Source organism: Neomonachus schauinslandi, chromosome 10, assembly GCF_002201575.2.
Source record: "Neomonachus schauinslandi chromosome 10, ASM220157v2, whole genome shotgun sequence".
In the NCBI taxonomy this organism is placed as follows: Eukaryota; Metazoa; Chordata; class Mammalia; order Carnivora; family Phocidae; genus Neomonachus; species Neomonachus schauinslandi.
Window position 1 is genome coordinate 8,253,817 of NC_058412.1, and position 24,166 is coordinate 8,277,982.

Below are 24,166 nucleotides of genomic sequence, written 5' to 3' on the forward strand. Positions count from 1 at the left end.
TACTCTCATTCTTTTGATAAACACAGCAAGGAAGACTCCACCTCTGTGAGAGAGACCTATCTGTTGGAAGAGTCCAAATCTATTCAGGACAATGAGCCCATTCTGTCCCATATCTCAGCCTGTATCCTAGATTTTATCAATAATACATAAGACATTCAGATCTCTATCTAACGTATTCCTCCAATTTTCAACTGGGTCTGAATTCAGAATGACAGTAATTGTTATATATCAGACCCCTCCCATCCAAGTACTGAAACACTTTAAAAAGAAACAAGTAATGTGTGGACAACATAACAGGGAGATTTCTACCTCCACCAATGATAAGATTAATTTGTTACAAGCCAATCCTACCACTGAGATCAAAAGGGGATGGGGAGTGGGGTCAAGGATGTGAATCTAAAGTAGACTACAATGCTGCAGCTCAGAAGTTGAGAAACTGAAGAAAGCTTCCAGAACTCTCATGAAATTGGGAAGACAGAAATGAGAGTTTTGGACTCACAAAGAAAAAGTCCAGGCTTTTAACTAAGTGCACTAAAGTGCTACACCCCAGGAATAAAAAAACAAAAACAAGGCAGAAATAGACCAACCCTCAAAAGATTGAAAATCTGCCTCAAATCTCTTCAATCTGATTAAATAGATTAAGGTGGTCTGTCTCAACCCTAACTAACAGAAAACATAAATACTCTCTGAAGATAACATTACCTAATTATCTAAGCATTTTTTCATATACAATGTCCACCAGTCAATCAAACATTAGCAGTCATATGAGAAGATAAAACTAAAATACCATAAAACCAAGAGAAATTTTTTTTAAAGATTTTATTTGAGAGAGAGAGTGCAAGCAGGGAGAGGAGCAGAGGGAAAGGGACAAGCAGACTCTATGCTCAATATGGAGCCCGTCTCAGGGCTCAATCCCACGACCCTGAGATCATGACCTGAGTTGAAATCAAGAGTCAGAAGCTTAACCCACTGAGCCACCAATGTGCCCACCAGAAATTTTTTATTAAAAATCAGACCCACAGGAAATTCAGAAATTTAACGCAAACCTCAAGATCATTGCTATTAATATGTTCAAGATAAGAGGGGAGAATTTCAGCAGAGAACCTGAAATTTTATCAAATAATCAAATGAAAATTCTAAAACTTAAAAAAACAAAATGAGTAAAAATTAAGAATTCAACAGAAAGGGGTGAAGGGGAGTGGGAAGTGTACACTTCCAGTTATGGAATAAGTAATTCACATGAATGAAAGGTATAGCATGAGGAATATAGCTAATGGTACCGTAAGAGCCTTGTATGATCACAGATGGTAGCTACACTTATGGTGAGCATAGTCTACCGTGTAAATTTGTCAAATCACTATGCTGTACCCCTGAAATTAATGTAGCACTACATGTCAACTACAACTTAAAAAAAATTCAATAGACAGATTAGATACAACCATGCCCTTTAGTAAACTAAATCCTTTAAAACATTTTTCTATTGATATTTAAGGTTGTATGGTCAATTTATGTAAGCTCTTTAATTAAGAATATTAGTGCACCTTCTACCTTTTTGGGCATTTGGTTTTTCTCAGTTTTCTTGTAACTTCTCTTAGTTTTATTTACTTATAGCAAATAAAAACTATGATTTTTTTCTTTATGGATGCTTTTGTATCGATTATGTTTAGTTCAAATGGGCATGTGTGCAGCTTCATTTTGTTTATGTTTTTTTTAAGATAACAACTCTTCTTATTAATTTTTATTATTCGTAAAGTAAGCTTTACACCCAACATGGGGTTTGAGTGACCCTGAGATGAGGAGCTGCATATGCTACTGACTGAACCAGCAAAGCGCCCCATTGTCTTTGGTTTTTCATTTTGCCTTTGTCCCCTTTGACTATTTGGAGTTTATTTTAGTGCATGAGAAAATAACCTCACATTTTTTCCCAAGTAGTTAACCAACTCTTTAAAGTAAGTTTTTCATTATAATCATAAATTTGTATTTTGTTTATTGTAAATATATGTAACGCTAATTGAAATGGAGGAAATAACAAAAATAAATTTTAACTTTGTCCTACTACCTGCAAAAATATATAAATATGTATTTGTATGAATATCCTTTGATACCTAGATGTAAGTAATTAAAATGACTCAAAAACCCTTGACTACAGGTACTGGATAATTTAAAATACATCCAATGGAATACTGTAGAGCTATTAAGAAGAATGAAGTAGAATGTATTAATATAGAAATATGAAAAGGGTATACTGTTGAAAGACTAAAACAAATTATGACATTAATAATGGACTGGAAAAACTATTTAGTCAATAATTTGCACTTCAGAATAAATATGATGCTCTCCTCATAGTCCAGTGTAGCAATTAAAAACATTACAACAAATGCCCTTGGATTTGCTGCTCTCTTTATACCAATTTTGACTATGTGTTCTGGCTACATGTTCTATAAAGGAACTGATTCAGACTTCGCATATACTGGCTTTTTAGTTACTATTATTCACTGAAACACAGTACTGTTAAGCATATTTAAAATATCATATGAATGGTTAAGGACTACATTTGCTGGCACCAAAATAATGTTCAACATATACCATGCTATATTTCATGCATAAAATAGGTCTCATATCTTTGACATTTTATATGTCATCAAATCCAGTAAGTTCAGATAACAAAATAGTAACTATACATATCATTAGTTTCGCTTTTCATGGTTCCTTTTATCGTAAGATCGTTGAAATCAACTTATAAAAGTTAGGAGGCTATATCATAATTAAATTTGGCCAGTAACCCAGCACCCATGACTCACTGTTTAGTGTTTGCCACTAAAGATGTTCTTCAAATAGCTAAACCATATTGTGGCCTGTGATAAAGCCAGGCAAATATGCTTAAATATGAATTCCTTGAAAAATTATTCAATCTCCTTAAATGGCATAGCCAAAAACTTTCTTCCAAGAAAGGAGCTGCAGGAAAAGGCAGAAAAAATGTAATTACAAATGAGACTATTGTCCCTAACAGCAAGGAATGTGTCCAAAAAATTGAATTATTCTTTCATTAAAATTTCATGCATATTCTCATCTACAGGAAAATCTATGAAAAGGGACAAGCCACTTATCTAAATTCAACTTGTCAGGGGGACCTGGCTGGCTCAATCAGAAGACCATGTGACTCTTCATCTTGGGGTCAGGAGTTCAAGCCCCACACTGGGTGCAGAGATTACTTAAACAAATATTTTTTAAAATAGTAATAAATAAATTCAATTTGTTAAACATAAATGAGTAACTATATGCCAAGCACAGTGCTATAAATTGGAAATATAAATATAACTAAAATAACCTTATTTATATCCTGTTTCATTGCAAAAAAATCTAAGGTAATCAAGGCATGATCCTTAAACTCAAGTGGCTTATACTCTAGAAGACATAAACTTAAATCAAATACATACTATAAAGGATAAAAAAAATTTTTAAGAATTATATTCAAGTTACAGAAGTTACACAATATACCCTTTAATCAGTGCTACAAAACAGAGACCACTATTACACAGAACACAATGTCCAACAACAGGCACATGGTTAAGCAAATTATGATGGAGATCACTTAATTCAATATTGTGGTACATTTGTTTAAAAGTTTAAGAAAAAAGTTAATATCATAAGAAAATCCTTATGCTATTATGTTAAAGACAAAACTGAATATGAGGTACACTACCAATGATTTGAAAAATTAAAATTAAATTAGCAAAATTACAAAAATAGGGAAAAAAAGTAGGAGTAATTATCTTTGGGTGGTTATAAGTTTTTCTTTTTTACTCTTTACATTTTCCAATTTTCTATAGTAACCATATATTATTCCTATAATCAGGAATGTAATAAACATCTACAAAGATATCCATAATATTTTCTGGCAAGCCATTTAAACAAGAAGCAAATCCTATTATCTATTAACTGAACAACACGGTATAATGACCTCTGAAAATATAGCAAAAAAAGTTTCATCAAAATGCAGACTGATGGGGCATCTGGGTGGCTCAGTTGGTTAAGCGTCTGCCTTCGGCTTAGGTCATGATCCCAGGGTCCTGGGATCGAGCCCCACATCCGGCTGCCTGATCAGCAGGGAGTCTGCTTCTCCCTCTCCCTCTTGTCCCTCCCCCTGTTCCTTCTCTTTCTCTCTCTCTCTCTCTCAAATAAAATCTTTTTTAAAAATGTAGACTGGTAAGAAAAGATTGAGAGAAATGAAAGACATCACTTTTCTAAACAACCTCTGCTAGAAATTAAGACCAATAATTACATTATTAAATGACATAACTGGGGCACATGGGTGATTGACTCTTGGTTTCAGCTCAGGTCATGATCTCATGGGTTGTTAGACTGAGCTTGCATCAGGCTCAGCGGGGAGTCTGCTTGAAGATTCCTCATGCCCCTCCCTCCACTAACTCTCTCTCGCTCTCTAAAATAAATAAATCTTTAAAAATTTTTTTAAAGTTAAATGACATAACTAAAGTAATAAAAATCACACTGGGTACTTTCTTCAGGTCACAATCTGATTAGCTGCATTTTATATACTCAACAGATGTTCTCTATCTGTGCTATCCCATATGGTAGCCCCTAGCCACATATGACTACCCAACACTTGAAATAAGGCTAGGGCAACTGAGGAACTGAACTTATTTTAATTAGTTTGATTAATTTAGCCACATGTAGATAATGGCTACCACACTGGCCAGAGGTGTTTTTAGATACATTCTAAGACAGCTCTCTTAAAAGGGATTAAGAGGTACAAACTTCGTTATAAAATAAATGTCACAGGAATAAAAAGTATAGCATAGGAAAAATATAGTCAATAATACTGTAATAACTATGTTTGGTGACAGACAGTAACTATACTCATCATGGTAAGCACTGCATAATGTATGGAATGGATTGCTGAATCACTATGTTATACACCCAAAACTAGTATAACATCATAGGTCAACTATACTTTAACAACAAAAGAACTACTCAATAAAACTACCCTCGACTGGTAGCATTAAAACTTGAGGAATTGGAAAAGTAGGTAAGAACTATGAAAGGAAAAGAAGAAAAAAAAAATTCCAACATGTATCCAATTAACAGAGGTTAATGGAAGGGGACAAAATGGGTAGTAAATCTTACAGCTGAAGAAAATTCAGAATTTATACATTTGTATATACAGTATTAGTAGTTTTAATTATTTTCTTTGTTAAATTTGAATCTACACTTTGTCAATTACTAAAGAGAAAAATCATGCTGGATTTATAAAATAATAAATGTAGCACTAAGAAATTCTACAGTGGAGCGCCTGTGTGGCTCAGTTAAGTGTCCAACTCTTGGTTTTGGTCCAGGTCATTATCTCAGCATTCTGAGATCGAGCCCCACATGGGCTCCATGCTCAGCAAGGAGTTTGCTTGAAATTCTCTCTCTCCTCTCCCTCTGCCCCTCACACACACTTCTCTTTCTCTCTCTCTCAAAAAGTAAATAAATAAATCTTTAAAAAAGAAAGAAAAATTCTATAGCACAGTGAACATGTGACCAGCTGGGAATGGCAAATTTTTCCATAGCATTTTATTTCCTGTACTCAAAAAAGGAAAGACTCAACAAACTAAAAGGTTACACAAACAAGGACTTATTCTCAATAGTTCTGGCATCTGTCTCTTCCACCAGTGAATTTCTTCTTCAGGTATGCAGTCAGTCTTGGTCTCACTTAAAAGGTAACAGGTTAAACAGGTTCTGGAACACCAGGCTTTAAAAATATTTTGCCATAACAGAGTACAAAAATTAAATTTCTTTAAGAAGTAAATGTTTATATGATCATAAATTTCAAGTAGTTCTTGGCACTCTTATGCTCCTAGGGTGTGATGTGTTTGTCCTGTGAATGCTATTATGTCATTACAGACCAAGAAGAGTAGGCTAAAACAAAATGACGAGAATGAAAACCAAAAATGCATCAAGATTTCTCAATGGATTAAGAAACTTAGAATAGACTACAAGATTCAAGCTGTTTTCCTTAGATCGTAAGTACAGTAATTTAAAGCTAACCATACCTAAAATTAAACCTTTAACTGATGAAGGACACTAGCATAGTTCAAAGACTTAAACAAAGGCTAGGTTGAATGAAGCCTTCAGAATAACTATCATCTACAATATAAACCTTAAGATTGAATTACTACTAGTCTAGGGTATATGGTGGTTTTCTACTTTACAGATTCAGAAAAGTTTATTTTAACTTCTCATTCTTCACTAATAAGCAAAAAAAATAAGTTACCTGAAACAATTAATTTAGTCACTGGTACAGGGTACCTCCTAGGAGATTAATTTACCAACCAGAACGGTCTCAGAAATAAAATATAAAAGGCCTTAGAAAAGGCATAACTTAGTGAAAAAAGTGCGTGATTTGGAGTCAGATAGACTTGAAATAGAATACGAATTCCATCACTACTACCAAGTTATATAACTTCCTTCTCTAAACCTCATTCACATCAATCAACAAAGACAATAATACAACATTGCAGAAATGTTGTGAAAAATACATGAAGAAAATAAAATGTCTATAACACATAGTACATACATAAAAGGAATTCTAATGAAGGATAACTATTAATTTTTAAAATCTATTAAAAAAACAAGTTGCCCTCTGCTACACATTTCTAAAAACCGTATTTCTGGGGCATCTGGGTGGCTCAGTCAGTTAAGCATCTGCCTTCGGCTCAGGTCATGATCTCAGGGTCCTGGGATCAAGCCCTGCATTGGGCTCCCTGCTCAGCGGGGAGCCTGCTTCTCCCTCTCCCTCTGCAGCGCCCCCTGCTTGTGCTTTCTCTCTCACACACTCTCTTTTCTCTCTCAAATAAAGAAAATCTTAAATAAAAATAAATAAAAACCTTATTTCTTTGACAATATTAAAAGAAGTGATGGTAATTTTTAAGTATCAACTTGACTTGGGTTCAGCTGCAAGTGACAGAAAATGCCCCTTAGTGCCTTTATGTCTGCCTTAAAACAGTTAAGGATCCTTTTGAAGGACAGTGATATAATCTGTTGCTGTCCCAGGAGCTGGAGCTATCATATCCCCTCCTCTCTTTCACTTCCCATTCAACAATAAAGGCCATTTGTACCATTAAAAAAAAAAAAAAAAGTTAAGTGTGGATACAACAGCTCCCTCAATCATCAGAGATCCAGGCTCCTCAGCTTTGTTGCCATCAACCCGAATACACTGCTCCCACTTCATGATGTGGGACAGCAAGCACCAACACCAGTTATTAAAAAGAAATGGCAAAAAAAAAAAGGATACATAAGTTCCCCATAAGGACTCTTCCTCAATGCTACTCATAAACCCCTTTTGTTCACATTCCAAAAGCCAAAACTACTCATGTGGTCAATCACATACAGCCACAAAAACTGCAACAAAGAATAGATTGTGGTGATGGTTATACAATACTGTGAATGTACTCAGTGTCACTGAAGTGGTTAGAATGGTAAACTTCAGGTTATATATATTTTACCACGATAAATAAGAGATTTAGAAAACACGGAAAATGCTAAGTAGAGATGTGATACATAAAAAAAGGACACAAACCAAAAATCTAGAGATAAAAAAATATCATGTGTGAGATGAAAAATACATTGTATGGGACCAACAGGAGACTAGAAATTGCAAAAGAAGAGACAACAGAACTTGAAGACATAGCAACAGAAATTATCCATAATGGAACACAGAGGGGAAAAGAAAACCAAAAAAAGTAGATAGACTCACAGTAAGTTGTGGGCCCACATGAAGGAAACTAATGTATATAATTAGAAGTCACCAGAAAAAGAAAATAAAAGAAAAAAAAAACATGTAAAGAAATTAAGGGCTAGAAATTCTCTACACCTGATAAAAACTAAAACTATACAGATCAAGAGGCTCAACCAAAGCTAAAAACAAGAAGCATGAAGAAAACAACAACAGGCATATCAAACTGATTAAAGCCAGTCAGAGAAAGAAATTCAGGAAAAAAAATAAATAAACACACTATGAACAGAGGAATAATGCAAGTCAGAAGATAGTGAAGCAACATATTTAAAGTATCAAAAGTGAAACAAAAACTATCAATCTAGAATACTATATACAGCAAAAATACCTTTCAAAAATTAAGGTGTCACTAAATAAAAATGAAATTACAACTTATCAAAATTTGTGGGTGGCAGCAAAAGCAGTAAAGAGAAATTTATAACAAAAAATGCAAACTTAGGGGAAAAAAATCTAAATTCAATAATTTAAGCTTCCTGAGGAAAAACCTGAGAAAGAATAACAATTTAAGCCTATAAGCAGAAGAAAAATAAAAATGAGAAGAACCTCATACTTATTATGATGGCCACTATGAAAAAAAAAACCTTAAAATAACAAGTATTGGCAAGGATGCGGAGAGACTGAAATCCTTGTGCACTGCTGATGGAAATGTAAAATGGTGCAGCCACTATGGATAACAGTCTGGTAGTTCCTCAAAATATTAAAAATAGAATTATCATATGATCCAGCAATTCTACTTCTGGATATACACTGAAAAGAAGTGAAAGCAGGGTCTCCAATATTTGTACACTTGTGTTCATAGCAGCATCATTCATGATAGCCAAAAGGTGGAAGCAACCCGTGTCCATCTACAAATAAATGGATAAACAAAATTTCATATATAAACACAATGGAACATTTCCCAGCCTTGAAAAAGAAGGAAATTCTAACATATGCTGCAATATGGATGGATGAACCTTGAGGGAATTATGCTAAGTGAAATAAGCCTTTTGACAAATAAGACAAATACTATACAATTCTACATATATAAGGTACCTAGAGTAGTCAAATTCATAGAGACAGAAAGTAGAAGGGTGGTTGCCAGGGGCTGGGGGAAGAGGAAATGAAGAGTTGTTTTTTAATGGGTATGGAGTTTTATTTTATTTTTGTTTTTGTTTATTTTTTTGAGATTTTAAGTAATCTCTATGCCCAATGTGGGGCTCGAACTCACAACTCTGAGATCAAGAGTCCCATATTCCACCGACTGAGCCAGCCAGGTGCCCCATAATGGGTATGGAGTTTAGAGTTTCACAAGATGAAAAGAGTTCTGGATCTTGGTTGTAAAACAATGTAATGTGCTTAACACTACTAAACTGTACACTCAGAAATGGTTAAGATGGTAAATCATATGTTATGCATTTTTTTTTACCACAATAATAAACCTGGCATTTGTTGAAGGCTCACAACATGTCTGTCACTATGTGCTTTAGATTACGTCATTTAAACTTAACAACTTTATAAAGGAAGTATTATTATTATCCTCCATTTTACTGATAGGTTCAAATGTTAAGCAACTCATAAGATGACACAGTTAAAGACAAGAAAATAAACCCAAATATGACTCCAGAGCCTGAGTCCTTAAACAACTTGTTATATTGTCTCTATACTGTCTTTGTTAAATGGTTATTACTTTTATGAAGGAAGAAATGTTATCAAAAGAAATATTCATAGGGATGCCTGGGTGGCTCAGCTGGTTAGGTGTCTGCCTTCAGCTCGTCATGATCCCAGGGTCCTGGGATGGAGTCCTGCAATGGGCTCCTTGCCCAGCAGGGAGCCCGCTTCTCCCTCTGCCTGCTGCTCTCCCTGCTTGTGCTCACTCTCTATTTCTCTCTCTCGCTGACAAAATCTTTTTTTCCAAAAAAAAAAAAAAAAATGTTCATAATACATAGGGGGGAGGAGTTTCCCAGCTAAAGCAGTTGATGTTTTGACGACAGAGCATGGTACTTTTCAAGATTCCATATATAATGAAACAATTCCATGTTTATATTCCAAACAATTTTAAGTATTTCATTAGATTTCATTGTTCTGCAACAATACCTCCATTAACACATACCATCAATACTTTACAATCATCTGTTTAGAGTATTTTTTTTTTTGGTGGTCCTATAAAATATACAAGGTTATTTGTTTTAACCCAATGTCACTGTTTTTAACAATTTTTGGTACCGGGTGTAATTATTTAGAAAATTAAATGGAAAATTTAAAGAAGGGATTGTTGAAAATTGTTAAATGCAAAATAGTCAGTTATACATTCTTCTCACTAGACAGTTTTACTCAAATGCCCTAAAACAATATGAAAATGACACAGGTTAAAAAAAAAATTCTACTCAAAAAGGTTAAAACAGGTGTTCTCTTTTTTATTAAAAAAAAATCTATTATGTGGGTATAAGAGCTTATTTTTCATTCAGAGATATAATGAAATAGGCCATTCTAAAGGCCTACACAAATTCCACAGTACCAGTTAAGGCAAAAGAAGACTATCCTCCCTATTTGTCACCATCTATTAACAACCCTACTGTATGAGATGCAGTGTAGCCTACCCAAAGAATGTGGAGACATAAGGCAGAATCCCAGTTTCCTCATCAGTAAGATAAAAAATAACAGTAGCTATTTCAAAGGGCTTTAGGGAGAAGCAGAGGGATTAATATATATACAACCACCAGAGACAACAGGTATGTTTGCTGCTATCCTTATTGTCATCTTTGTTGTCATCATTACCATCTTCCAACATGCAAATCAAGTACCTGGTCCTTCATAATGCTTTTCTACTATTTCCAAAGTCCTGTGACTTCTACCTTTTCTTAATTCATGGTATTCACAACCTACTGCTCTAAAAATAGCAAGTAAGGCACTCTTTTATAATACTGTATTTATTGCTCTTCAATTCATCATTTAACTTTCCACTTGACAGTAAACTTTATCTTCCCAAATAAACTATGACTTCTTACAAGTACCTGGACTATGTTTCAAACGTTATCTTACACACGGTAGAAAGTTAAAAAAAAAAATGATAGTTTTTTCATTATGGGATACCAACAACTGTGGAGTTCTTTTCCCCTTTCCTGGGTTATACATTCCATTTCCTCCCTAGCTTAGTCCAGCAAACAATATCTACAACTAACACTAATGGTCTTTAAAGATATTGTACTTTGGGGGTACTTGGGTGGCTCAGATGGCTAAGCATCTGCCTTCAGCTCAGGTCATGCTCTCAGGGTCCTGGGATCGAACCCCACATTGGGCTCCCTGCTCAACAGACTGTCTGATTCTCCCTCTCCCTCTGCACCAACCCCCCCCCCCCCGCTCGTACTCCCCCTTCCTCCCAAAAAAAAAAAAAATCTAAAAAAAAAAAAAAAAAAAAAAGATACTATCTTTTCTTGGGGTACCTGCGTGTCCAACTCTTGATTTTGGCTCAGGTCATGATCTCAGGATGGTGAGATAGAGCCCCATGCTGGGCTCTAAGCTCTGTGAGGAGTCTGCTTGTGGATTCTCTCTCTCCCTAGGCACCTCCCCACTGTGCACACCCACGTACACGCTCTTTCTTTCTTCAATAATATCTTTTTTAGAAATTTTTTAAAAATAAAGATACTGTAGGGACACCTGGGTGGCTCAGTTAAGTGTCTGCCCTTGGCTCAGGTCATGATCCCAGGGTGCTGGGATTGAGCCCCGCATCAGGCTCCCTGCTCGATGGGGAGCCTGCTTCTCCCTCTGGCCCTCCCCCTGCTTGTGCTCTCTCTCTGACAAATAAATAAAATCTTTAAAAAATATTTACAAATAAAGATACTGTAATTTAATCATCACCAATCTCGCCCTAATTCTGCTATCCAAATGTAAATAAAAGATAGAAGCCTCCATCATCTCCTTTACTTTAAAAGACATAATTACTAATTTCCTTTGTATCCACCCAGACATATGAGAGAAGAACTGAAGATATCACAATTTATTTTTTTAAGATTTTATTTATTTATTTTATTTATCTAAGAGTAGATGATATAGTTAATTATTCTCTCCACTTGAAGACATTTAAAAAATTAATTAAGAAAGATTAAAACCCCACAACTCACTTTTGGAGAAGCTCAACCTGAACTTAAGAATATTTTGGGGAGAATAAGTTGAAAAATCAGATTTAAAAGATATTCTAAAATCTGAAATCCTTTTAAATGTTTAGAACATTTTATATTAATTACTTTTCTAAATTATCTATTCAGCTTGTCCAAAAATAATGGTTACCAATTTCTTATACAGAGCTTCCAGTTTTTGCTTTAGGAAATAAGCATAATAATGAGAAAAGTGAGCACCTGGATGGCTCAGTCGGTCAAGCATCTGACTCTTGACCCAGCTCAGGTCTTGATCTCAAGGTTTTGAGTTCAAGCCCACATTGAGCTCCATGCTGGGTGTGGAGCATACTTAAAAAAAAAAAAAAAAAAGAGAAAAGAACACTACCTTAGGACTCTAAAGGTATAGATCCTTTTATAGTTCTGCCATTTATTGGCTGCATTTCTTTGAGCAAATTATTTAACCTTTCCAAACCTCAGTGTCTTCATTCAGGAAACTAAGAAGAAGAATATCTGCCCCATATATTTTACAGATCACTCTATCATATGAGAAAACACGCAAAAATGCTAAGATACTAAATCTTTTCACTACAGAATAAATAAAACCTTTACTGAAAGAATTTGTTAGATTTTACTGATAGATACAGGCTTCTCAGACTTTTTTTCTTTAATATGACTTTAACACAGACAGGTAACATTTTTCATTATGTATGCAAAAAATGGGCAACTAACTCTGTTCTACTTAGAAGGGGTCATAATATTTTTTAAATGTTTGAAACTAAGCATTTCTAAAGAGAATATTTTTAAAGAACATGTCATTTTGATGTGACTAGAAAATGAAACAGAGGGGCGCCTGGGTGGCTCAGTCGTTAAGCGTCTGCCTCGGCTCAGGTCCTGATCCCAGGGTCCTGGGATCGAGTCCCACATCGGGCTCCCTGCTCCGCAGGAAGCCTGCTTCTCCCTCTCCCACTCCCCCTGCTTGTGTTCCCTCTCTCACGCTCTCTCTCTCTGTCAAATAAATAAATAAAATCTTTAAAAAAAAAATAGAAAATGAAACAGAAATCTAACAAATTAATAAAGCACTTCAAAACACTGCCTGGCACACAGTAAGAACTACTACATGTCTTTTTTTTTTTTTTAATTCCAGTACAGTTAACATACAGTGTTACATCAGTTTCAGGTGTACAATATAGTGATAAAAATACGGAGTGCTTCACAAATTTGCATGTCATCCCTGAGCAGGGGCCATGCTAAATCATCTCTATATTGTTCCAATTTTAGTACATGTGCTGCCGGAGTGAGCACAAGAACTATGTCTTACTAACAATATTACTATTATTGCTATTGACAATTAACTTTAATGATATATCATAAAAAAACACTGTATTCAATATGCTAAGTTTCAAGTACTTATCATTAAGAATTTAAAAGAATTTAAAATATCGGGCGCCTGGGTGGCTCAGTCGTTAATAGTCTGCCTTCGGCTCAGGTCATGATCCCAGGGTCCTGGGATCCAGCCCCGCATCGGGCTCCCTGCCCAGCAGGAAGCCTACTTCTCCCCCTCCCACTCCCCCTGCTTGTGTTCCCTCTCTCGCTGTGTCTCTGTCAAATAAATAAATAAAATCTACAAAAAATATATATATATTCTACAGTTTAAAGGAAGTTTTACATATAGCATTTATATCACCATTTTCCATTAATCGTATTTTATACACACTTCTCACAACAGAAATCTCACAGGAAGCATGAGTTCACAGTGGCAACCCCTCCTTAGAACACTCCTCTAAGGAAATCCTCTTTTGAGTTCTATAAACCATCCGTCCATAATTAAATACATAACCAGGTCAGTTTCTTTTTTTTTTTTTTTAAAGATTTTATTTATTTATTTGAGAGAGAGAATGAGAGAGAGCGAGTACATGAGAGGGGGGAGGGTCAGAGGGAGAAGCAGATTCCCTGCTGAGCAGGGAGCCCGATGCGGGACTCGATCCCGGGACTCCAGGATCATGACCTGAGCCGAAGGCAGTCACTTAACCAACTGAGCCACCCAGGCGCCCCTACCAGGTCAGTTTCTAAAAAATAATATTGTAAATACATATTTGTGTTCTCCATCCAAAATCTGAGTTCAAACCAAACTAAGTACAATGAGGCAAAAGTATTTCCATATACTGCATATTAGTAATATTTGGGGAGTTAGCATTTTCATTCCAAGCAGAGAAACATACAAGTAAAAAAAAAAAAGCCCGGAAATGGGAAGAAATGGGTAGAATTTGGGAGGAAGAAGAGAAGTTACAAGAGATAGGGCTGGAAAAGTCAGAAGTCAGATCATTAACAATCTTGTAAGAAATTATCATTTTGAAATTTTCCCTGAGTAAATGGGAAATTAGTCATTTAAGTACTTTAAGTTTGGGAATAATAGGATTAGATCTGCATCTTATAATAAGTAGTTTGGTTGGAGAGTAGAAAATGGATAGGAGGCTAGGAAAGAACAATGGGGAAGAGAATACTGCAAGAACCTAAGAAAAATGTGATGGTCACTTGAAGTGGGAAAGTAGCAGTCAGATGAGAGAGAAATTAATCATATGATGGAGGTAACACTGACAGAATCTAGTGATACTGAATGTGAAGTCAAAGATGACAGACACCCAAATAGCCAGATTTCTGGCTCGATCCAAGCCAGATGGATAGTGGAATCACTAATCATAGGAAATGAAGAAGATCTGAAAGCAAAGGGGGAAAAAATAATGTTGTTGTAAATATGCTGATCTTGAAGTATCTGTGGTATATCTGAGTGGAGATGCTTAGTAGTTAGCTAGCTGATGTATGAGCCTAAGGCTCAGAGGCAAGCTTTCAGGTGGAAAAATGGAAATCATCAACATACAGATGATAAAGAAAGTCCTAGAAATAGACACAAGCTTAAGAAGAAGGCAAAGAGGGCACCTGGGTGGCTCAGTTGGTTAAGCGACTGCCTTCGGCTCAGGTCATGATCCCGGAGTCCTGGGATCGAGTCCCGCATCGGGCTCCCGGCTCGGCGGGGAGCCTGCTTCTCCCTCTGACCCTATCCCCTCTCATGCTGTTTCTCTCTCTCTCTCTCTCTCAAACAAATAAATAAATAAATAAAATCTTAAAAAAAAAAAAAGAAGGCAAAGAATGAATAAAAATAATAAGAATCCCATTTAGCAGAGAAAGAGAAAACAAAGGAGCCTGAGAGAAACAGCTAGAGATGCTCTGAGTACTGTCATAGAAGCCAAGAGAGCAATTTGAGAAGTGTCAAGTACTTCTGAACATTCGATAAGATGATAGTTTTAGCAGCAAGGAAATAAGCATGATTTTGAAGTAAGCATGTTAGTGATGGGACAGGATGGGAGGGAGATTATAGTGTACTGAGGAGTGAACAGAAAATGAGACAGCAGAGTTTGTTTTGCTGGTGAGGGGAGGGGCAAAAGGTAGAAAGAATTGAGATTTCTTTCTAGGGGTCATTTGGTTATTTGTTTTAGGTGATACATTTGAACAAGTTTAGCCAAATGAGAAAGAATCCAAATTAAGAAAAAGATGAAAGACAAACAGAATTAATCAACAGAAGGAGAAAATGAGATCCAAAGCACAGTTGGAGAATTAGCCTGAGACAGAATGATGGACACCTCATCCACTGAAACAGAAGGAAAAGTAAGAACAAATGGTACAGAAGAGATAAACTAGTGAGTCAAGTAACAGGAAATTTAAGGGATCTCCTTTTGATGGCTTCTATTTTCTCATGAAGTAAGAAGACCATCTGTGGAGCAGACTTTGCTCAAAGAAAGAAAAGAATGTTTAAAACAGACCCTATGGAAAATGACAGATTTGCTCTGCCACCCTGAAAGCTCTTACAAGAAACAGACCAGGAATTCACAGTACCACTAATCTGGGTAGTAATTTTTTTCTCCATCAGTGCTCAATGAAGACCTTTTGTATAGGCCAGACAAACTGATCCAAAATTTAGGTGCAAATGCATAGGATAGATATTCAATAGGGCAAGGAAACAGAATTCTGGCAAGAGGTCTGAATGGACAATGGATTCTTGCCTGCTTATACAGGAAGCATTTGGTGAAGAGAGGTGTCAAGGAACTGCAGATCTCAAAAGCATCAACGAATAGGTTTAATAAAAGGATAAGAGCTCAGGAACAAGATGTTTGAATAAACGATCTCAAAGGTAAAGCTGATTTCAGGTAATGGTAAGGTCCAAAGTAGTTTCATGGGAGTAAGTAATTGAGTTAAGTGAAGATCTCCACTAGAGATGAGGAAACTGTGAAGCCAGGGTCCTGGGTACTCTGTTCATATAAACACTGAATTCACCTAGAACTATGGCACAACCTTGCATGGAAAGGAAGTCTATGAGTCAGAAGTCTATGTCTTCAATGAGCAAGCAGAGATGTATATCCCAACTACGTGAGACTCAGCAACGGGAATTTTAACAGGAAGGTTTTATAGGCACTGTAGTGCAAAGTAAGAAGGAAACCACTTCCTATATTTTCCTACAACTGGGATCTGTAGAGAATAAAGGAAGGTACAAGTTCCACTAGAGAGGGCTTTCCCTTAGGAGGAAGACAGGTGGTGTTACTTAAAGATAAAAGCAACATTCAGTAAAGAATTTGAAGATGCAAGTGATTATGTTTAACCTTTAGAACAAGGGTAAAAAATGTCTGAAAAGGAGGGGAAGAATAGGTGAGGGAACAAGAATGAAAAGAGATGTGTATAATGGGGCGCCTGGGTGGCTCAGTCGGTTGAGCGACTGCCTTCGGCTCAGGTCATGATCCCGGGGTCCTGGGATCGAGTCCCGCGTCGGGCTCCCTGCTCTGCGGGTAGCCTGCTTCTCCCTCTCCCACTCCCCCTGCTTGTGTTCCCTCTCTCGCTGTGTCTCTCTCTGTCAAATAAATAAATAAAATCTTTAAAAAAAAAAAAAAAGAGATGTGTATAATGACTTGTATCTTGGGCAGGAAAAGGCAATAATGTGATTAGATCTGGTGGGATCACTTCATGGGAAGATGGTTAAGAGGACAGGTTTCAAGAGTTCTCTAAAAGAAAAGACACCGCATCTCTCGGGAGTTAGCTGGTGCCTGCAATTGGAAAAGTCTATGTCTAATGTGTCATAAGAGTCATAACTCTTTGGAAGGAGCCAAATGAAGTTTGGATAATTTATATTGGTTTAAGGCTACATGCTAAAACTATTAGGCAAAAGCCCCATTAGTTAGGCTTGGTCTGTAAGAACTGAGAAAAGCTCGCCATCTATCTTAGATAGTAGAAATCAATATTCATCCTTGACCATAAATAACCGTTTGGAGCTGCGCTGTTTCACAATACCTAGTAGGGTATGATAAAGAATAAAAATAACTCATTAGCCAAATAAGACATTCCTCCTTTAGACTTAATTCTTCATTTGTAAAATAAAGGGGTCTACTAGAACCATTATCATTAAGAGCCAACCCTCCCCCTTCTCCAAAAAAGAAGGCAGCAAACCTTACACAGGCTCCCAGTTGGGAATCAGACTAACCATTTGATAAAACTTCCTAAACAAACACTAAATGCAATAGGCTCTGTGCTAGTCACTGGGCAGAGACATAAAAATGAATACTACGTAACTATATGAGGTGATGAATGTTAACTAAACTTATTGCGGTAATTATTTTGCAATATACTTAAGTCCAGCCATTATGTTGTACACCTTAAACTTATACAGTGCTGTACATCAATTATATCTCAAACTAAAAGGAAAAAAAAGAAAATATCTTTAAAGCATGTATGCCCTGTTACCCTAAAAAGTAGGTTTTAGTTCCCAAATTTCCAATAAACCATGATATAAAAGTTAGAAAAATAATGACTACTACATGGTCACAACCATAGGGGAGCTCCTGGTCTGGTATATAATAAGTAAATAATCATAACACATAATGATTCTAATCACTTACAACAGAGAGTACTATGAAAACAGAGAAAAGAGTCATTGCCTGGAATTAGGGAATAGGATAAGTAGGAATTATAGAAGACCTCACAGAGAAAATAAATTTGAGGTGGATCTTTAAAAAGAATTAAAACTATGACTAACAACAAGTGCTCAAGCTCATTAGTAATCAAATACTGAAATGCATATAAAAAACAAAAGGAGATACTGGCTTTTTTTCACCTATGAGAATGGTAAATAATGTAAAAGGCTGATGATATTTACCTAGCAAAGACAGGGGAATATGTGTATTCTCATCACTACTGGGATTATTTTGGAATTTTAAATGTGCACATGCTTTAACAATCCCATTTCTAGAAAACTACAGAAATATTCACATATATGCACACTACGACTAACAACAAGTGCTCAATCTCATTAGTAATCAAATACTGAAATGCATATAAAAAATAAAAGGAGGGGCGCCTGGGTGGCTCAGTCGGTTAAGCGACTGCCTTCAGCTCAGGTCATGATCCTGGAGTCCCGGGATCGAGTTCCGCATCGGGCTCCCTGCTCGGTGGGGAGTCTGCTTCTCCCTCTAACCCTACCCCCTCTCGTGCTCTCTCTCTCACTCTCTCTCTCTCTCAAAGAAATAAATAAAATCTTAAAAAATAAAATAAAAAAATAAAAGGAGATACTGGCTTTTTTTCATCTATGAGATTGGCAAATAACGTAAAAGGCTGATGATATTTACCTAGCAAAGATAGGGGAATATGTGTATTCTCATCACTATTGGGATTATTTTGGAATTTTAAATGTGCACATGCTTTAACAATCCCATTTCTAGAAATCTACAGAAATATTCACACATATGCACAAAATTAGTAATGTTCACTGCAGCGATGTTTGTAACAGAAGAAAACAACCTAAATGTCTATCAATACTGAAATAATAAAATAATTATGGTCAATCCAGATAATGGAATACTCCCTAAAAGAACCAGGTGAATTATAAATTCTGACTGGATGGCCTCCAAATAAATAAAAAAAGCAAATACAAAACAATAGATATGATATAGATGCATTCTGGTTATCAAAAAAACCCCTATAAGTATTCGTGCTTTGTGCAAGGAAAAAAGGAAAATGATACACCATTGTTGTATGTATACACTATTAACGCACACAAGGAAAGTGATACACTGACATGTTGTAAAGTGGCTGTTTCAGAAGACTGAGATCAAGTAGAAAGGGTTAAGAGAGAACTTATATTTTATATTCACTTTTGTAATTTTTAATTTTTTAAATAGGCATGTATAACTTTTGTAATTTTCAAAATGAAGTTTGTTTTGTTTTTTTAAGTTGACAAAGCAGAGAATAAGAGGGAGTATTCCCATTAGAGACAGAGACAGAGAGTATAAATAAAAGAATATGGTATATTTATTCAGTTATTGGTGAAAGGATGATTGCCTCTATCCCTGGTCCTGCTCACTCTCTTCCTTTTCACATCTCTGAAGATAAGTCTACTTCCCTAAAGCCCATCATCTGTGAGTCATATATCCCATCAAGACTTTTTCCTGCCAGTGGTCCTGGCTAGTGAAGCATGTGACTCTTGATCTCAGGGTTGTGAGATAGAGCCCCACGCTGGGTATAGAGATTACTTAAAAAAAAATTAAAAGAAGACTTTTCCCTGCTATTGTCCCCTGATCACAGGGCCCTTCAAAAACCCCTTCCCTTTACTTCCTTTTTTTTTTTTTTTTTTGAGAGAGGGATAGGCACCTGAGCACAAGAGACCAACCACAGGATAGAAAACAGTCTATGCTGAAGTCTCTCTATCCTAAGAAAAACCACTGAGATATTAAAAAAAAAGAAGTAGATAAAATTCATTTCCTAATTCATAAATGCCACAACAGGGAAAATATAATGTATCACCATAACAGTGGCTATTCCCATACAAACTTCTCCCCATATTCATTTTAATTATGTCTGAATACTAATTCAGTTTTTCCTGGTCTACAGAAATACAAATTCTTATTCCATGAGGTTGTTAAAGAGTTGACAACAGACTTACACTAGCCTACTCTGTTAGCCAGATCCTAAACCCCTAAATCAGGAAATTTGGAAATTACATGATCCAAGGAAATTAAATAGTTACTGATTACAGTAGTCATCAATATAGAAGGATCACAACATATACTATTACTTTCAAATATTTTTCTACATGATTAAATTCTAATTACCCTGGTATGCCTAAAGACCAGAGGTAATAGAGCATAATACCTGCAGTTTACATTTCCCAAACCATTCTTTGAAGTTGTTCCTCAGTTCACTTTTGTTACCACAAGTAGGCCAAAAGTTGCTAAATTGAAGCCACAGATAAAAACTGCTGGTAAAAACCCAAATGCTCTTTTAAACTTTATATAAAGCATGATTAACATTTTTGCAAGTGAATAACACAAAGGCTTAAAAATTTTGTCATGACTTTTCCTAGTATTTATATATCAGGATTTCTGAAATTTAACGTCACATAAGAACATCAGACTCTGTTTTCATATTCAGTATCATACCAACTCTAAAAGAATATACCTTAAAAAAAATAAATAAATAAAATAATATACCTTAGCTGGGAAAAATTGACACCTGGAATATAGTAAGCCCAAAAATGAATAAAAACAAATATTCACAGAATGAAACTAGTTATCCTCAGTGAATTAAAAAATAAATATGCCAACTAATTTTTTATTCAGTGATTTAGTAATTTAGAGAACCTAATATGTGCCAAATAATGTGCTACCATTTTTGGGAAAAACAGGCTAACACCAGGAGACTGATTCTGTATGCATGTACCTTTTTGAAGACACTTACAGACATATATAACTTAGGATATTTTACAGATAGTTCTTCAACCGTCTGTAAACAAGTTTAAGTTCTGTACAGTTTACAGAACACTAATACATAGGGTTAGCTTCCCATTGGATTTAATCTTCACATCTCCTTGAGGTAGACAAGATACAGTCTTACAAATCATAGTCAAGAAGATGATTAATAAAACATCTAACTAATTAATACCAGTCATAGCTCTTCTGACTCCAAATCCAGTGTTCTTGCCATTACACTACTCTGCTTCTCTTTTAAAGATACACTTGAAAATTATCAAGTCATGGGATGCCTGGTGGCTCAGTTGATTAAGCATGCAATTCTTGGTTTCGGCTCAGATCGTGATCTCCATCCAGGTCGTGAGAGTGATCTCCAGTTTACGAGATTGAGCCCCTTGGTATGGCTCTGCACTCACCAGGGAGCCTGCCTGGGAATCTCTCTCCCTCCGCCCCTCCCCAACTCAAATGTGTGTGTGAGAGAGAGAGAGAGAGAGAGAGAGAGAGAGAGAGAGAGTGTGTGTGTGTGTGTGTGTGTGCGCGCGCGCTCTCTCTCTCAAATAAATGGATAAATCTTCAAAAAAAATTATCAAGTCATTTCCCCTCATTTTTTTCCACCTTTACTACCTTAAACAAAAACCAAAAAATTCTTATGGAAATTCATTTGTTTTTTCACATATTAATAGAGATTAAACAGGATCCATTTTATGAACTTATTTTAATGGAATTTTACTTACAGAAAATGATTTGAAATAAGTATGCTATTTTCCAGATTCTTACACTTCCATTTCACAGATTTGTTGTAACTTGAACTAAACTGAACAATTCTGTTCACAAGAGGATAAAAAGCAGCACAATAAAATATTATGCCAGAGACTTACATTCTCCATACTATCTTAAAAGATGAACTTCCCTATGCTAAAACTTATAAAAATCCCCTATTACCAACTCTCCCCCAAAAACTGAGTAATTAACTTCTTAAAAATGTATTCAGTGTTTTACTTTATGACTTCCCTCTGAAGGAAATGTCATAAGCCAATTTTTACTAGACTTTCCTTTTATTAGTTCTAAATTTAGTTTTATTTGTATCATCCGTTATTCTCCTATTCTGGGAATGTCTTAAATATGGAAAACAAATCTGTCTTCTGTAATGCCTCCAAAATTTTAATTTTATAGCTTCCCCCTTTTTACAAAAATATACGCTTTTACAGTTTTGATTTGTGTTTTTTGTTTTTGTTTTTTTTAGAAAATTGTCTCTTGGAACTACCAGCAAAATCCTTTAGGTGAGCTTTTGCATTCTCTTACACTGTAACATCTTGCTTTTATGACTAAATTCTTCTTTAGCCAGAATATAACAACATTAACAAAACAAAACATATTCATACTCTAATTTTAAATGTTGCAATCATGAATTATATATTCCAAAGCTACAGTCAGAAATAATGCCTCAGAGCTGCTTTAGCATGGACATACAAATCATGAAGTCTCATTTTGTTAAATATTTAGAAATGTTGACACATCCTGTGCAATGCTGAGGTATTATGGAATAGGGATCCTAATAACCAGATTGTAAAATGTTTCTAACCTGAAAAACACTTCCAGTGAAATGTTAATACATCAGATGTAACAAATTTCTAAAGATAACTGCAGAAGTATAGCAGTCAGTGAAAGAAGGACCACCCAGTTTTGGATTTGTTTCACATTTTAGTTCTCTATTTTCAGCAATAACTTGGGAAGAATGGATACATTTTAAATGATAAACTGTGACAAATCTTTAGGGTTTTAAAGATACTATGTGTCACTCTATAGTCTCACAAATATTAATTAATATTGCCTTGGCTTGGGGCGCCTGGGTGGCTCAGTCGTTAAGCGTCTGCCTTCGGCTCAGGTCATGATCCCAGGGTGCTGGGACAGAGCCCTGTAGCAGGCTCCCTCCAGGCGGGAAGCCTGCTTCTTCCTCTCCAGCTCCCCCTGCTTGTGTTCCCTCTCTTGCTGTGTCTCTGTCAAATAAATAAATAAAATCTTTAAAAAATATATATATATTGCCTTGGCTACAAGTGTGTCCAATTTTATTAACCACAAGACAAAATCTACAAAAAGTGAGTTGCTAAAGATTTCAAATACTAAAAAAAAAAACAAAAAAGATAAAACTCACAACTGCTACTCCTCTAATAGCTATAACTATTATCACAAGAATCAATAAATGAAAACTTTCCCAAATTTCTAAAATACCTACATACCCCTTAACCACCAAAATTAAAATGGCCACACAAGAGTAAGTCTAATATAAAAATACTTGAGAAAATGAAAAATAAAGACAACTTATCCACTGTCTGGTTTTCTCTAATTTCCAATGATGTGAAGAGACATAACTGCAAAGAATGTGCATTTAAAAAAAATCTAAACAGTAACATATTAATAAGATGACTGTTATATAACCAATAACTTGAAGGCTGCTCTGAAAATAAAATTTCAAAATACTTTAATATAAAGATTTTGAATGTTTTACATTTTATTTTTTTGCTTGCTTTTAAAGAGACCACAAAATAATTTTTGAGTGATTTTATTATTTTTTAAACATAGGCACTTTCACAGATATACATACACTGGGCTGTTTTAGCTGGTATGCTCTGAAGGACCACACATTTCTAGCGAAATTTTTCTTTCTGAATTAAATTAACTGTCAGCGATTAAACAGGCTGTCACTATTTCCCTGTCGCCACTTATTAAATGTGAAACATCAAAATTATGTATGTTCCAGGCCGGTAAGTGTCTGTAGACTATATTTCTTACGAAAGGGTAAGATGTAATAACATTTCTATATCGTAATTTTATACTGTGTATATTTTATCACGATAAAAATTGTTTTTCACTTCAGAAATTTGGTCTATCTTGTCTGATTCTTCCTTCAGAAAAGCTCAGCAAAGCAAATTAAATTTCCTTCTAAAATAAGAAAAAGAAAAACCTTGGTCTAATTCCTATGGAGCTCTAAAAAAAGAAAATGTGATGACCCTTGATATTTCAGAAAATCTGGTGCTTCTCCATTTGCCAGCCTTTTCCGCATATACAATTTTGTGTGCCAAGGAGATCTCGACTATTTGGTTTGTTTTGTCAGTCAGTACAAGAAGCAACACCTACAAATTTCTCAAACTTTGATCTGCACATAAACTTGCATCGGAATCACCTGAGATGCTTGATTAAATGCAAATTACTGCCCCCACTACAGACATCTAAATCAGAGGATCTGACATCATTTCTACCAAGTACCCTGGGTACGATTCTGGCTTCCAACAGATAATTCTGACTTTCTGGCTTCATCCAAGCCTTGGTGAGCCACAAAAAATAAAGAAAAAAAATAAGTATTCTCCTTTCCTCAGATACATTTTCGACCCAATGTCCTCTCTGCCAATCTTTAAATTACAATATTGCACCTCTCAGCTCAGTGGTTCCCACACTTTCCTGCACTTGAGAACCACCTGTGGAACTTTTAAAACTCCTGATCT

At 35.5% G+C, this 24,166-nt stretch overlaps 1 protein-coding gene and 1 non-coding gene across 2 annotated transcripts in view; both read right to left on the reverse strand.

Annotated features, from left to right (window-relative positions):
• ROCK2 (Rho associated coiled-coil containing protein kinase 2) overlaps positions 1-24,166 on the reverse strand; it is a 139,416-nt gene that overhangs the window by 100,064 nt on the left and 15,186 nt on the right. The gene's annotated exons all lie outside the window — the stretch shown is intronic.
• On the reverse strand, positions 13,081-13,188 carry LOC123326055. Its single transcript, XR_006540845.1, has one exon. It is a non-coding gene; the product is annotated as a U6 spliceosomal RNA (small nuclear RNA).